This window comes from Tupaia chinensis, unplaced genomic scaffold, assembly GCF_000334495.1.
Source record: "Tupaia chinensis unplaced genomic scaffold, TupChi_1.0 Scaffold000427_1, whole genome shotgun sequence".
NCBI lineage: Eukaryota > Metazoa > Chordata > Mammalia > Scandentia > Tupaiidae > Tupaia > Tupaia belangeri.
In genome coordinates this window covers 1,445,922-1,461,324 of record NW_006159932.1, presented here as the reverse complement: position 1 = coordinate 1,461,324, position 15,403 = coordinate 1,445,922, and the positions used below count along the sequence as shown (strand labels likewise).

At 39.1% G+C, this 15,403-nt stretch overlaps 1 protein-coding gene across 2 annotated transcripts in view; it reads left to right on the top strand.

Annotated features, from left to right (window-relative positions):
• Positions 1–15,403, top strand: part of STXBP5 (syntaxin binding protein 5) — a 174,201-nt gene that overhangs the window by 36,040 nt on the left and 122,758 nt on the right. The window lies entirely within an intron of this gene.

The window sequence follows — 15,403 nt, the reverse complement described above, 5'->3', positions numbered from 1 at the left end:
TCCCAAGAGGAGAATGGAGGAGAAGGGATTGCGGCGTGGCCATCCCCTCTGGGGGGTGATGCTTTCTGTCTCTCTGTCTCTCTCTGTCTGTCTGGCGAGCGTACGCGCCCTATAAGAAAAACCTCTGAAAAAAAAAATGTTCTCTCCCCCTGAGATACGTTTTTAAATTTTATTTATGTGTGCATGTATTGTGTGTATATATACATATGTCATATTTATGCAATTAGAATTAAAGGCACTTTAAAAAGTTCGAAGAGAGTTTCTGAATGTTTAATGTTCTAGGAGAACCAGAAGAGAAATACTTGTCTCTTATTTAAAATTTGTAAAGAAAAGTTGATTTAATTTCTTAAGTAGGTACTATGTTTTTCTAGTGAATTCCCACTTTTTTAATGTCTGAACTTACGATGGGAACTTCTTGACAATCTGTAAGGAGGGACTGGGAGAGCTATTATAGTAGAGAAGTGCAGACTCAGAGTGAAGGAAGGCAACCCAAGAGCTAGGTCTTTACCCTAGGTTGTTGTGTTGATCCTCAAGGTAGTTTATGGAGTGAGAGCTGTGGGTTAGTGGAAATAGTATTCAGAATATGACAAAGGATAAAAAAGCAACCTAGAGAATGAAGAGTTAGGGATCTAAGGAGAAATAAATGTAATCACAAACTAATTCACAATACAGAGATGATTGGTGATGGTTTTGAACATAGTATTTACTAAGTACTTGATAATTAAGCAGAAAATGGAACAGCTTGATGTTTGTAGTAGTAACCTTAGGTCCCTCTAACTCTTGTTTTATGAGGAAATCTGTACTATATTTCTCTGATTTTTTTTTTTTTTGAGAGTTTTTTGCTATAGGGGTGTGTGAACTCTCCAGAAAGAGACAGAAAGCAGGAAATCAGCCCCCAGGGGGGATGGTCACGCCGCAATCCCTTCTCCTCCATTCTCCTCTCGGGATCTTGGGCACGCACACACACGCACCTGGCGTGAGTTTAAACCACCAGGTCCGGGACTTGAACTGCAGTCAACTACATGGGAGTTTAGCGACATAAGCATTATGCTAAATGCTGATCCCATATTTCTCAGATTTTTAAGATGAATAGTTTTGGGGCCAGCAGGTAGTGTATTAGTTAAGGTGCTGGACTCCTTCAGAGCTGACTGCAGTTTGATTCTCAGATCTGGTGGCTTGTTTTTTCACTTTCCTTTTTCTTTCTCTAGTTGAATTTAAAAAAAAAATGAAATGAGAAAACAAAAAACAAGAGAATAGTTATAATAACTATCAGACTGATAATTAATTTAAAAGAAAATACTGTTAAATAGTGTTAAGTGCATTCACATTTTTGTGTAGCCCCAAAATATGGATATATTTTGATGTGATTTTACTTGTATGGTGTTTATGGAAAAAATACAGGAATTGGGGTCTCATGTTTTGGTTTAATTCTGTGTACTCCAGCAAGCAGCTTTACTGCTTTAGTGTTGATTTTCAATTTCCAGAAAATTTTCTCTAAAAGTCATGTCATCCTTGCTGTTTCATGTCTCTTACATGTTAAAACAGCTTTGTCTACCTCTCCCCACTTATTCTGTAGATAATTATGACTGTCATAAACCTTTTGGTGCTGGCTGCTCAACATACATCTGGAGACGAGACACACTTGGGCTTTGTTGTTTGGATGTTGGTCAAAGTTAAATAAAATTGAGATTTTCAAATGTCAATAAAATGACATTTGTTCATACTAAACACATATGTAAGACCAGCAAGTGGTATGGAAGTTAAGCCACTGGATCCCATGTGGCTAGCTGTGTGGTTGGCATCCCAGACCTGGCGGCTCGGAAATCATGCCAGGCATGGGTGCATGTGCGCCCCAGATCCTGAGAGGAGACTGGAGAAGGGATTGTGGCATAGCCGTCTCCCCAGGGGGTGATTCCTCACATTTTCTCTCTGTCTGGCAAGTGCATGCTCCCTGTAACAAAAACTTCTCTATATATTTCATTTTCTAGAAAATGATTTTTATTTAAGGAGGAACATAAATTTATGAATATCCTACTTGGTTGTTAGTCAACTAATTTTATCAAAGAGTAGGTGGCTTAACCAACAGAATTTTATTTCTTTTTATTCCTGGAGGCTAGAAGTCTGAGTTAAGGGGTTGGCAGAGTTGATACTTCTGAAGGCCTCTCACATTGGCTTGTAGATTGATGGCCATCTTCTCCTTATCTCCTTGCAGAGTCTTTTCTCTGTATGTTGTCTCCTGATCTCTTCTTTTTATAAAGAAACCAATCTTACTGGATTAAAATCCACCCATATGGCTTTATTTTACTTTAATTACCTATTTAAGGCGCTATCCTCAGATATACTTAGTATGGGATGAGGATTTCAGCATATGAATTTCAAAGATGGAAGGATAAAACTCAACTACAAGTGGGAAATAGGCTAAAACCAACTAATATATGAAGCCGAACCACCAACATAGCAGCAGTAAAACTGGGCTCTGTTAGGCTGACCCCCATGAGGAGGTTCCAGGTTTGCAGCCAGAGACCTCCCTAAGTATGCCAGGCACAGAAGTGTCCATGATCTAGGAGTGACTGAGGGTTGGGGTTGATTGTGGCATTAAGACCCTGTTGGGGATCCTATTTCTCTGTCTCTTTCTCTTTTTGGTGTGTCTCTCTCTCATCTCCCTGGCTCATGGGAAAAAATATTGATAATCTTAAAAAGATAACAAAAATTCAATTAAGATAAGAGGTAGTTTTTTTTTTTAATGTCAAAAACAGAAAAAAAAAGGGAAACATACTTTGAATACTTTGAGAAGAAACTCAAGATTTTAACTGTTCTCTTTAATTAGCATGTAGCTTATTGTGCCAGTTGCCAGGCTCAGCTTCTATTAAGGATTCATCTGTCATACAATTTTTAGCCCAGGAACTAATTTGTCAATAGCTATGGCTTCTAAATCCTCTGTGACCTTAAAAGGATTGGTAGCAGTAGGATGTCATCATATAAAACTTTGAAGGTATGATCTTTACTGTCCTTGCAACTGATACCTATTGGATTGTGTTCCCCCAAAAGATATGTTGAAGTCCTAGCCCCTTTTGTACCCGTGAATGTGACTGTATTTGGAAATAGGTTGTTTGCAGAAGTAATTAAGTTAATACGAGATTATTAGGATTGGCAATTAATTTGACTGGTGTACTTTATAGAAGAACCAAAGAGAAACAGACACAGAGAGAACACTGTGTGATGATGGAGGTAGAGATTGGAATTTATAAGCCAGAATATATGCTAAGGATAGCCTGCAATACCACAAGCTAAAAGAGACATGTAACAGATTGTCCTGTAGAGCTCTCAGAGACAACATGGCCCTACTGACACCTTGATTTCTGACATCTGGCCTCCAGAACTGTGAGAGAATACATTTCTATTGTTTTAAGCCTATTTGTGATAATTTGTTATGGCAGACCTAGGAAACTAATATGTCTCCTTTATTCCTCTTGCTTAACATCAATGAATTTGTTATTATGCACCTTGGGGTTTATAAATGTGAAGAGGTTCTTTGGCTTTGAAGTAACTGAGAATTTGATAAGTAAAATTCTGTCTGGTAGTTGTGAGCATCAACATGTTCCAGTAAGCCTGTACACTGGTTTTTCTTTAAAGGAACTTAAATTAGGGGATTGGTTTAATAAGTAACTACAACTAGTCTTTTTTCATCACCATGAACTAGTATGACCAGTAGTCTCAACCATGTTAAATTTTTGCATAAATTTTAAAATAAGAACATATGAAGCATGGTAAGCCTAAAACTATATTGTTTATGTGAACTTTCCTCTTTGAGGCTTAATATTATTCTCTAGTATTTAATATCTCTTGATTATATAGCTCTTTATTGTTTGTCAAGCACTTTTAAATAAATATTATTTATTTTCAGGGGTAAAGGAAAACTTTCCTCATTGAAATGCTATAGAATGGATTCTTTTTCCCCATACATACATTAAACAAATGACTAGCTAAGTATAGATAATGAAATTAATATACAGAGATGCATTGCTTAACGACAGTGGTAGGTTCTGAGAAATGCATACTTAGGCATTAGGGTGAACATCATACCTAGATGGAATAGCCTGCTATGCACCTTGGCTGTATACTATATTATCTATAGTACTACCATCTTACATGCAGTCCATCAGTGACTGAAACATTGTTATGTGCCTTGTGACTGTATTTCTGAAGGTGTCTTTTTCCTTTATTCTTTTTTTTTTTTTTCCCTAAGATTTTTGTCATAGGGTACGTGTGCTTATCAGGGAGAGACAGAAAGAGGGAAAGTGAGAAATCCCTTGCTGGGGTGGCTATGCCTAATCCCTTCTCCTTTTTCTTCCTAGAATTTTGAGCATACATGCATGCACGCCTGGCGTGATTCTGAAGCCACCAGGTGCGGATCTTGAACTGCGGTTGACCGTGTGGGAATCCAGTGCCTTAACCACCATGCCACCTGCTGGCCTCCTGCCTTTATTCTAAGACAGTGATTTACAGTTTATAAATGGTTTTTGCTTAATGATACGTGTACCTGTTAGGTTTGGAGAGTAAATAAGCGTGTTTAAAGGGAAGAAAAAGAAAATAAAATATCATACTAATGATAAAAATTTCAAGATAGGTATCAATGGAACATTCATGTTCTGAGTCTTTGCAGGGGGAGAGGACTGGGGACCAGCAGGTGGCATAGTGATTAAGGTATTGGATTCCCACTTGGCTGACTGCAGTTCGAGTGGTGGATGTGGCAGCTTTAAAATCATGCTGGGCACATATGGGCACATGCCCAAAATCCCAAGAAAAGCATGGGGAAGAATGGGTTGTGGTATAGCCATCCCTATTGGGGGTGGTGATTTCTCACTTTCCCTCTCTTTCTCTCTATGGCAAGTGCACATAAGTTGTGGGGAAAAAAAAAAAAAACCTTAAAAAAATAAAGAAAAGAAACCATGTGACAAATGCAGTGATTCATTTACATACCAACACAGTAACGGGAGATTTGATGCTCATAAATTGCTGTAGGAACTGGCTGCTGCCCTAGAAGTAGTTTTTCTTATTAGTATAAATAAATTAATATAGAAACAAAAACTCATTTATCACATTGTAAATTAATCTTATTATAAAATTTATTACTTAAATAATGTGCTTTACTTATCTGTAAAGTATAATTTGCTCACTATGCATATGAACATAGAAATAGCTATAAAAGAATATCTGGCCCAATACCAGACTTAAATAAATCTATACAGATCTTGCAAAAATTCTGAATTAATTCACTACACATACTAAACAAGAAACAATTAATCACAATATTGGAACAAATTAAAAACCTGTAATTCTAGTTTCTGTGGTGATTGTATCATATTGTCAAAATACTTTCCTTTGAAAGCAGCTTAATGAAAAGCGTATAAGCATTAGAAATGAAAGTGATTTGGGACCAGCATGTGGCGTAATGATTATATTGCTATACTCCCACGTAGTTGACCTAGGTTTGAGTCCTGGACCTGGCAGCTTAAAACTCAGACTGGGTGCATGGTGCGTGAGTTCTCCTAAAAGCCTTAGAGGAGAATGGAGGAGATGGAATTACAACATGGCCACCCCTGCCGTGGGGGTGATTTCTCACTTTCTGTCTCTCTGTCTCTGTCTCTCTGGAGAGTGCACACCCACTATAGCAAGAAATTTCTCTTAAAAAAATAAAATGAGAGTGATTTGATAGGATGAGATTAAAGAATAAAATACAGGAATGGATTATCCAGGTCAGTTAGGAAAACAAACAGGTAGTCTACTACTGGACCTAATTATTCAAAAGAGAATGGGTTGGTGATATGCAAATGATGAGTCATCTTGGAAATTTTAGATGTAGAGAACCAATTATATGGACATGATTTAAAAAGAAGGAAGGAAAAAAAAAATCTCTTTCTGTTGAGAGATAAGACAGTTTTGATTCTGTGACCTTGAAACTGTAGAATGAAAGATGGCCAAGAAGTGTTGGATTATTTCCTAGGATAAAATTATCTATAGTAATTAAGAAATTAAAGTTGAGAGATACTCAGAGACAGAACAGGTTTCTCAAGAATCTTGCAATATAATGAAGGTATGTGGAATGAATGACTATATTTAGCTCTGCAAATGAACAGAATGAATTCCCTTGTAAGAAATAATAAAAACGAAGGAATGAATAAATGTAAACACTTTATTTTTATGTTTAAGGTAAGAAAGCTGGGTAGATTAATGGTAGGTAGCAATATGTAATTCCTCTAACTATATTAATCCAATATTTATCCAGAGAAATTGTATTTTAGCCTGTTGAAAGGACTAACTCCTGTATTATTATTATTGGTGGGCCTAGAAGGACTATAGAGTGCTTCAAATTTGGAAATAATAAAATGGGTTTTAGAAGCTCAGTTAAATTCAGTTTACCACCTGGGGTGCCTGCTATCTAACAGGGAATTGGGCATTGGGATGACAAAGATTGAATAACTTATAATAAAACTGACACAGGTGTGTATTACAACACAAATGAATGTCATTTTAGAGGCTTGTGGTAGAACATATAATGAAATAATTTAGTTAAAAAAATTTTTTTTGTAGATGATGTCAGTCAGGAAAATGCAAATGAAAGCCATAAGTACCCATCAGAATGTCTAATGTACTTGCCAGAGAGATAGCGAGAAATCATCCCCCAGAGGTGATGGCCGTACCACAATCCTTTCTCCTCCCTTCTCCTGGGATTTTGGTGCACATGCACACACACGCACCTGTCATGAATTTTAACCCCCCAGGCCTGGAACTCAGTCCACGGTGGACTACATGGGAGTCAGGCGACGTAACCATTACACCACCTGCTGATTCCATCACTGGAGCTTCTTAAAAACCTACTGGTGGGAATTTTAAGTGTCATAATAACTTTTGGAAGGTTTTGGCGGTGTTCACATATGCCATAACCCAACAATCTTATTCCCTTTTTTTTGAGAGGTTTTTGCTATATGGCACATATGCTCGTCAGATAGACAGAGAGAGACAGAGAGACAGAAAGTGAAAAATCATCCCCCAGGGGGGATGGCCACGCCGCATTCCCTTCTCCATTCTCCTCTCGGGATCCTGGGCATGCACGCACACGCGCCCAGTGTGAGTTTTAAGCCACCGGGTCTGGGATGCGAACTGTGGTCGACTACATGGGAGTCCAATGTAGTCATTGCGCTAACTGCTGGTCCCAACGCTACTTTTTTTTTCAACAATTTTATTCCTTGACATGTATCTGTGGTAGACAGAATTCTAAGGTGGATCCCAAGGTATCTCCCCACTTCTCTTCCCTGGGTGTACACATGCCTACTTCTGGTTATTTAAACTAACACTTACCTAGGTGAGGGCATTTTGCAAATGTAGTTAAATTTCTAAATTAGTTGACCTTAAGGTAAGGAGATTATCTTCAGTGAGCCTGATTTAATCTGGTGAGCCTTTAAAAGGGATTGGATTCTTCCTGGTGAAAGGTTGGGAAGTTAAGGGGCATTCAGTGGAAGGGAGAGTCTCCCTTGTTGGCCTTGAAGATGGAAAGTGCCGCATAGTAAGGAATGCAGGGATGGCCTCTAGGATCTGAGTGTGTATCCTCTGGCAGACAACAAGGAGATGGAGACTTGGTCCTACAACTACAAGGAGCTGAATTTAATTTAGCAACCTGGAAGTCGAGGAGCGGATTCTTTTCCACAGCTTCCAGGAATACAGTTTAGTTGATACTTAGGTTTTGGCCTTGTAAGTTCTGGAGCAGAGAACCTAGAAAAGTAGTGCCTGACCATCTCCCTCTGCAGAAACTGTGAAATAATAAAGAAGTGTTGTTTATAGACACTAAATTTGTGGTAATTTGTTATGCAGCAATAAAAATTGAATACTGAATTTGGTAGATGGAAGCGTGATACCCCTGTAACAAATACCTAAGAATGTGAAAGTCGTATTTTTTGTGATTCACAAAATGAACACACTGTTGCATTATTATTCTGGAACTGGTCAGTGGAGAGAGGCTGGATGAATTTTGAGAAGCATGATAGACAAGCCTAAATTGCCTAAAGAGGCTGTTCAGAGGAGACTGCTTGTCTTAGTCTGTTATTGTGTTATAAAACAGAAGTGCCTGAGACCGGGTGATTTATAAAAAATAGAGGTTTATTTGTCATAATTCTGGTGGCTGGAAAGCCCAAAGGTGTGGGGCAGGCATTGCAATGTGACAGAGAGAAACAGAAGGTTAGCAGGTGTTGCAAACACAGATTGCTGCAGGCAGTCATCTCTTTCTAATGCCCACTGCTGCAAGAACCAGTCCATTCCCATGAGAGTGAGCTCTCTCTCTCCTGTAAGATTGCATAGTTCTGTCTACTGGGCTCCACCTCCTGATAGTTTCTTCACCTAACACCATTATTTTGGGTACCAATGCAATGCAAAAAAATAATTTAGGGTATATTTAGAGAAAATATAAAATTCCTACTGAAGAATAAAAGAAAATCTAAATAAATGTAGGACTTCTTAGGAAGAAATAAGTTTTAAAATGTCATTTTCTCCAAATTAATCTGTAAATTTAGTAGTATTCCAATAAGAATTGTTATTTAGAGACTTTTTTTTTATTGGAGAGGTTTTTGCTATAGGGTGTGTGTGCTCGACAGACGGAGACAGAAAGCGAGAAATCACCCCCTGGGGGGATGGCCATGCTGCAATCCTTTTCCTCCATTCTCCTCTCAGGATCTTGGGCGTGCATGCACATGCGCCTGGCGTGAGTTTAAGCCACTGGGTCTGAGACTCGAACCGTGGTCGACTACGTGGGAGTCCAGCGACATAGCCATTATGTTAACTGCTGGTCCCATTTAGAGAATTTTTTTTTTGCTGTAGGGTGCATGTGCTCGCTGGAGAGAGACAGAAGCAGAGTCTATGGAAGAGAAAGTAGGAAATCATCTCCCAGGGGACATGTGCATGGCTCCGAAACCGACCGACGCTGCTCCTTAGCCATCTGCGATCCGAAAGGTCTCTCAGAGTTCTGTGAGTCCTGGAAGGACTGTTAGCAGGTGTTGCAAACACAGATTGCTGCAGGCAGTCATCTCTTTCTAATGCCCACTGCTGCAAGAACCAGTCCATTCCCATGAGAGTGAGCTCTCTCTCTCCTGTAAGATTGCATAGTTCTGTCTACTGGGCTCCACCTCCTGATAGTTTCTTCACCTAACACCATTATTTTGGGTACCAATGCAATGCAAAAAAATAATTTAGGGTATATTTAGAGAAAATATAAAATTCCTACTGAAGAATAAAAGAAAATCTAAATAAATGTAGGACTTCTTAGGAAGAAATAAGTTTTAAAATGTCATTTTCTCCAAATTAATCTGTAAATTTAGTAGTATTCCAATAAGAATTGTTATTTAGAGACTTTTTTTTTATTGGAGAGGTTTTTGCTATAGGGTGTGTGTGCTCGACAGACGGAGACAGAAAGCGAGAAATCACCCCCTGGGGGGATGGCCATGCTGCAATCCTTTTCCTCCATTCTCCTCTCAGGATCTTGGGCGTGCATGCACATGCGCCTGGCGTGAGTTTAAGCCACTGGGTCTGAGACTCGAACCGTGGTCGACTACGTGGGAGTCCAGCGACATAGCCATTATGTTAACTGCTGGTCCCATTTAGAGAATTTTTTTTTTTGCTGTAGGGTGCATGTGCTCGCTGGAGAGAGACAGAAGCAGAGTCTATGGAAGAGAAAGTAGGAAATCATCTCCCAGGGGACATGACCATGCCATAATCCCTTTTCCTTCATTCTCCTCCTGGGATCTTGGGCATGCACTCACATGCACCTGGTATGTATGATTTTCAAGCCACTGAGCCCAGGACTCAAACCACGTTGGCCGTGTGGGAATCCAGGGAAGTAACCCTGTGCCATCTGCTGGCCCCCAATAGGAAATTTTAATAGGGTTGTTCATATGACTTAATAGGCCAATTCTGAACTTCAAATGAAAAAAAGAAATGCCAAGAATAGCCAGGGCAGTTTTAAAAAAATTTATGACATGGTAGACTTTATTAGATATCAAGCTGTTTTTTCATTATGAAAGAGAAGAAAAAAGAGGGGGAAAAGATTTTTGACAGGGTCGTAAACTGCATTTCCTGCTGTCCCAGGCTCCTATTATCTAGGATTTCGTGTTTTAGCAACCATACCCAGTGTTCAGGTTGGCCTGGGAATTCCTGGGCCTTCCATGCAGCTTCCAGCCTTGGAAATAGTGACACTACCCAGTATCTCTGGGGTTGAATCTCAAAAATTTTTATAAAGCTATAGAAATTATAATAGTATAGTAATTACAAGAGGAAGAGAAATACATCAAAATACAGTGTATATTGTCCAGAAATGTATCCGAAGAGAAAGACACACATATACGTAATTGACGTATGTATGAGAAAATGCTGTGAAAAGGATACTGTGTATGCCAGCAGGTGGTATGGTGGTAAGGGTGCTGGACTCCCAACATTGCCACCCTCAGTTAAAGCCCTGGACCTAGTGACTTGAAACTACGCCAGGCACATGTGCATGTGTCCCCAGAAACCTAGAAGGAGAATGGAGAAGGGATTGTGATGTGGCCATTCCCCCTGCGGGGTGATTTTTTTCACTTTCCCCTTTCTCTCCTCTCTTTGGAAAGTGCACATACCCTGTGATAAAAACCTTAAAAATAATAATAATAAAAAGACACTGTGACAACTTTAATTGATATGGGAAAAGTAGTACCTACTCATTACTCAAAAAAACCCCCAAAAGTACAATTCAGTTAAAAACTAAACAGTGAATCATTCACAAACAAATCCAAAATAAAACTGGGAAGAAGTGATGTAGGTATTATCTAAGACTTAGGTAAGGAGTGCTTAAACAGCACACACAAAGTACAAGCTACCTAATAAATGAGATACAATTTATAGTTTAAAATTTAAAAGGTCTATATAACACTTGCCATAAAATTAAAAGATAAAACCCATCCAACCAGGTATCAATGGATAAGAATGCAAGATTCAGAATAATTTGTGTACCTTTTTCTTTTAAAATAAAATGAGTTTCTTCGCATATATGTCATATCTTTTGTATTTTATGAACATGAGAGAAAAAATACAGAAACATATGTTCCAGGTTGTTAATTAAAACTTAAAGAGAAAATTTTGGGGAAGAGAAAGGCAAACAAAATACAACTAATAAAAATAATTTAAGATAGTAAGTTTACATATTGGCACAAATAGCAAGACCCTGTCTCTTTTCTTCTCTCTCATGATGAAAAACAAAGTTTTGATATCTAATAGATTTTACCATGTTTGTATGTGTGTAAAGAGAGAGAAATCATTTCTTAAAAATTTTGCTATATGATGCCTGTGCTCACTGGAGAGATGCACAGGTAGAGATGCAGAGATGCAGAGAGAGAGAGAGAGAGAGAGAGAGAGAGAGAGGAAGGATTCCCTAGGGAAGATGGCCACGACACAATCCCTTCTCCTCCATTCTTTCCTTGGCAGTTTGGACACATGTGCACACATGAGTAGGGTGTTTTCCAAGCCTCTTAGTCCAGGCTCTGATCATGCAGTTGGCCATGGGATCCAGCCATCTTCACCATGCCACTGGCTAGCCCAAGAGAGAACTTTTTTTAATAACAAAAAAAGGACATAAGCCATAGACTACAAGATATTTAGAGTACACCTATTAAAGGGCAATGTAATCCAAAATAGAAAAAAATATAATAAGACTTATCACAAAAAAGTCAGCTAATAGTTATGAGTACCAGGTTACTTGAGTTTATCATCGCATTTGAAACAATCTGGCATTTTCATTCAACATCACTGGAAAAAGAACTTCAAAAAATATCACATATAGGGATCAGCAAGTGACATGGTGGTTAAGGTGCTGGACATCCATGTGACCGACCACGGTTTAAGTCCCAAACCTGGCAGCTCTAAAATCACACCGGGCACATGTACATGTATGCCCCAAATTCCGTGAGAATGGAAGAGAAGAGATTGTGGTGTGGCCATCCCCCCATGGGGGTGATATCTCACTTTTCCTCTCACACTCACTCTCCCTCTGATGAGCATACATACCCTGTGGCAAAATTTTTTTAAAAAATGTATATCAGGGAACACTTTTTTTTCAGATGTGTTATTAGTTCCGTAGTTGATATATCCTATTTTCCTATTTGGTATTCAATATTTCATTTGTCTATAGTTAGTTATTTTGATAGGAATTAATATTGTTGTAATAAAGTATTATTTCATAAAAAAGGTTAATACAAGATTTACTTGAACTTTTTAAAATTTGGTAGAGATTTCTTAAAAATTTACCAGAGAGACACAAGAAAGAGAAAAGGGTAAAGTGAGAGAGCATGCCTCAGTTTCTTTTCCATCGTTCCTTCCTTTTGGGATTTTGGGCACGCACGCATGTGTACACAGCAAACTTTTCAAGTCATTGTATTTGAGACTCAAATTGCATGATCAGCCATGTGGGATCCAGCCACCTTAACCACTAGGCCATGGGCTGGCCTCTTATTTGGACATACTTCTAGAAATTATAGACTGTTGCATAAATATTGAGATGTAATTAATAAAGAATATAGCAAATCATTTATTCATTTATTTGGAGAGGTTTTTGCTATAGGGTGTGCGCACTTGCCAGAAAGAAAGAGACAGAGAGACAAAAAACGAGAAATCACCCCCCAGGTGGGGTGGCCATGCCGCAATCCCTTCTCTTCCATTCTCCTTTCGGGATCTTAGACACGCACGTACCTGGCATGAGTTTAAGCCACTGGGTCTGGGATTCGAACCATGGTCGACTACATGGGAGTCCAGCGGCATAGCGATTGTGCCAACTGCTGGTTCCAAGAATACAGTAAATCTTTATAAATGTAAAACAACCTCCAAAGATCTCTGAAGCTTACTTTTTGCTTTTTGACCCTGCCAGGCTGGATTTTATTTTATTGTTATTTTTTCTCCAGAGAGTTTATTTTGAGTTTAGCTTTACTCTTTCTCATTTCTCACCCTCCTCCCATGCTGTCTGCAGTTATTCTCTATGCTTCTATATCTTCCAAATCTGAAGCTTACTTTATGAAACATTTACCTTACAGTGCTGGGTTATAGATAGGCTGAATATTTTTCTAAGTAGGTATGGTGACAGTATCAGAAAAGACATACGGGACTATGAATAAAAAAAAAAAATCCTTTGTAAAAGTTTGTAAATTATTTTCAACTAACTGCTATTACTTTTAATTCCTGTGGATATTCTTATGTACATTAATGCAAACTTGAATTTTCATTTTATAACAGCATGGTATAAAGTACGATTAAAATTTAAGAAATGTACCAAGTAATATCTACTTTTCAATTCCTTTAAACATTAATTTATTTGGTAAACATTCTGGTTTGTGCAGTTATTGTGATGAATTCTGAAAAGACATGGAATTATGATCATCTAAGAGAGGTGAGATGGCAAATTACAGTGCAGTGGAAAGCATAATATAATAGGGAAATAATGAAAATTCCTCTATGAAGTTTTAGAGATTAATAGGAAAAAGGATACACCATCATGTTTTGGGAATTTCAGGTATAGTGTTATAAAAGAGTCCATATGAACAGATTTCCAGGATTAGTAGGAATATTCTATGCTGAAAAAGGGCAAAGCACATTCTGTTATATTTAGAGGCACAAAGTCTTGAAAAAATTTTGTGTATTTAGGGCATTGAAGTTAGATATTGCTAGGATGTAGTCCAGAGAGGTAATTTTAGGAAAATGGGAAAGGCTTACCTCATGAGGGGTCATGGATACAATTGTAAGAAAGTCAGGGCCTGGACAGTGGTGAAGTTGTGAAATATAGAAGGCTGTAAGGCAGACCCACCTGGGAGGGTTCTGGGTTGGCAACCAGAGACCTCATTGGGTCCACCTGGGATGTGTGTTGTTGTGATCCAGGATTGGCTGAGGGTAGAGGGGTTTAGAGAGTTGGGACCCTGTTGAGGGGTTTGTCTTTTTCGCTCATGGAAGAAAGAGAGGAAAGAAGTTTGAAAAGAAGAAAGAAACTTGAAAAAAGTTAGGGAACAGCAGGTGGTATAGTGGTTAAGGCTCCCACATGATTTACCACAGCATGAGTCCTGGACCTGGTGGCTTGAAACTCACACTGGGCACATGTGCATGTGTGCCCAAAATCCCAAGAGGAGAATGGAGGAGGGACTGTGGCATGGCCACTCTCTTGGGGGGTGGTTTTTTACTTTCTCTCTGTGTCTTGGGTGAGTTCATGAACCCTATAGCAAAAATATCTTTTTTTTTAAAAAAAAGACAGATTCTCAACCTGTTTTCAACTTTACTGAATGAACAGCATGTTTTTTTTTTTTTTGGAGAGATTTTCGCTATAGGGTGTGTGCGCTTGCCAGACAGACAGAGAGAGACAGAGAGACAGAAAGCGAGAAATCACCCCCCAGGGGGGATGGTCACGCCACAATCCCTTCTCCTCCATTCTCCTCTCAGGATCTTGGGCACGCATGCACACGTGCCCGGCGTGAGTCTTAACCCACCGGGTCCGGGATGCGAACCGCGGTCGACTACGTGGGAGTCCAGCGACATAGCCATTACACTAACTGCTGGTTCCCAACAGCATCTTAATAAGACACATTATAAGCAGATTTTTCTTACAGACTGTCATGTAAATTGCAGATTAGGTGCATTTCCTTGCTGTGTTAGAACTCAGTGCAGAAACAAACCACCGCAGATACTTTAAGCATAAAGAGATTTAATGCAAGAATCTAGCTGTTTTTAAAATGTTTGAAAGTATGCTAGACCTCTTAAGTTTAAGAACATACTGCCATAGCTGCAATCCAGGTAAGGAAAATGGTGCTGCTTTTACAATTAGTACCTCTTACCGTATAAAGCTCACGGGCAGACCGTGGAATACTGTGTCTGGTCCTCACTGCTGCCATAAATGTCTCTTACTGCTCAGGTCTCTGTGAATGGTCTTTCCAGCAGAAATAACAACGGAAAGATGGTTTCTGCCTTACTTATATTGACAAATCTACTAATCCAATTAGTAGAAACTCAGTTTCATCTAGAACCTTAGCTATAGAAGAGTCTAAGAAGTACAAGTTTTAGCTTTCCAGCATGTGCAGTAGAGGAAGGCATGTAAGAAGATGTGGCAATAGGGACCAGCAGTTGGCATAATTGCTATGTCACTGGACTCCCATGTAGTCAACCGCAGTTCGAGTCCCAGACCTGGTGGCTTAAGCTCATGCCGGATGCGTGTATGTACATTCCCAAGATCCTGAGAGGAGAATGGAGGAGATTGCAGCATGGCCATCCCCCCCCAGGGGGTGATTTCTCGCTTTCTGTCTCTCTGTCTCTCTGTCTTTTTGGTGAGTGCACGTGCTCTATAGCAAAAACTTCTCAAAAA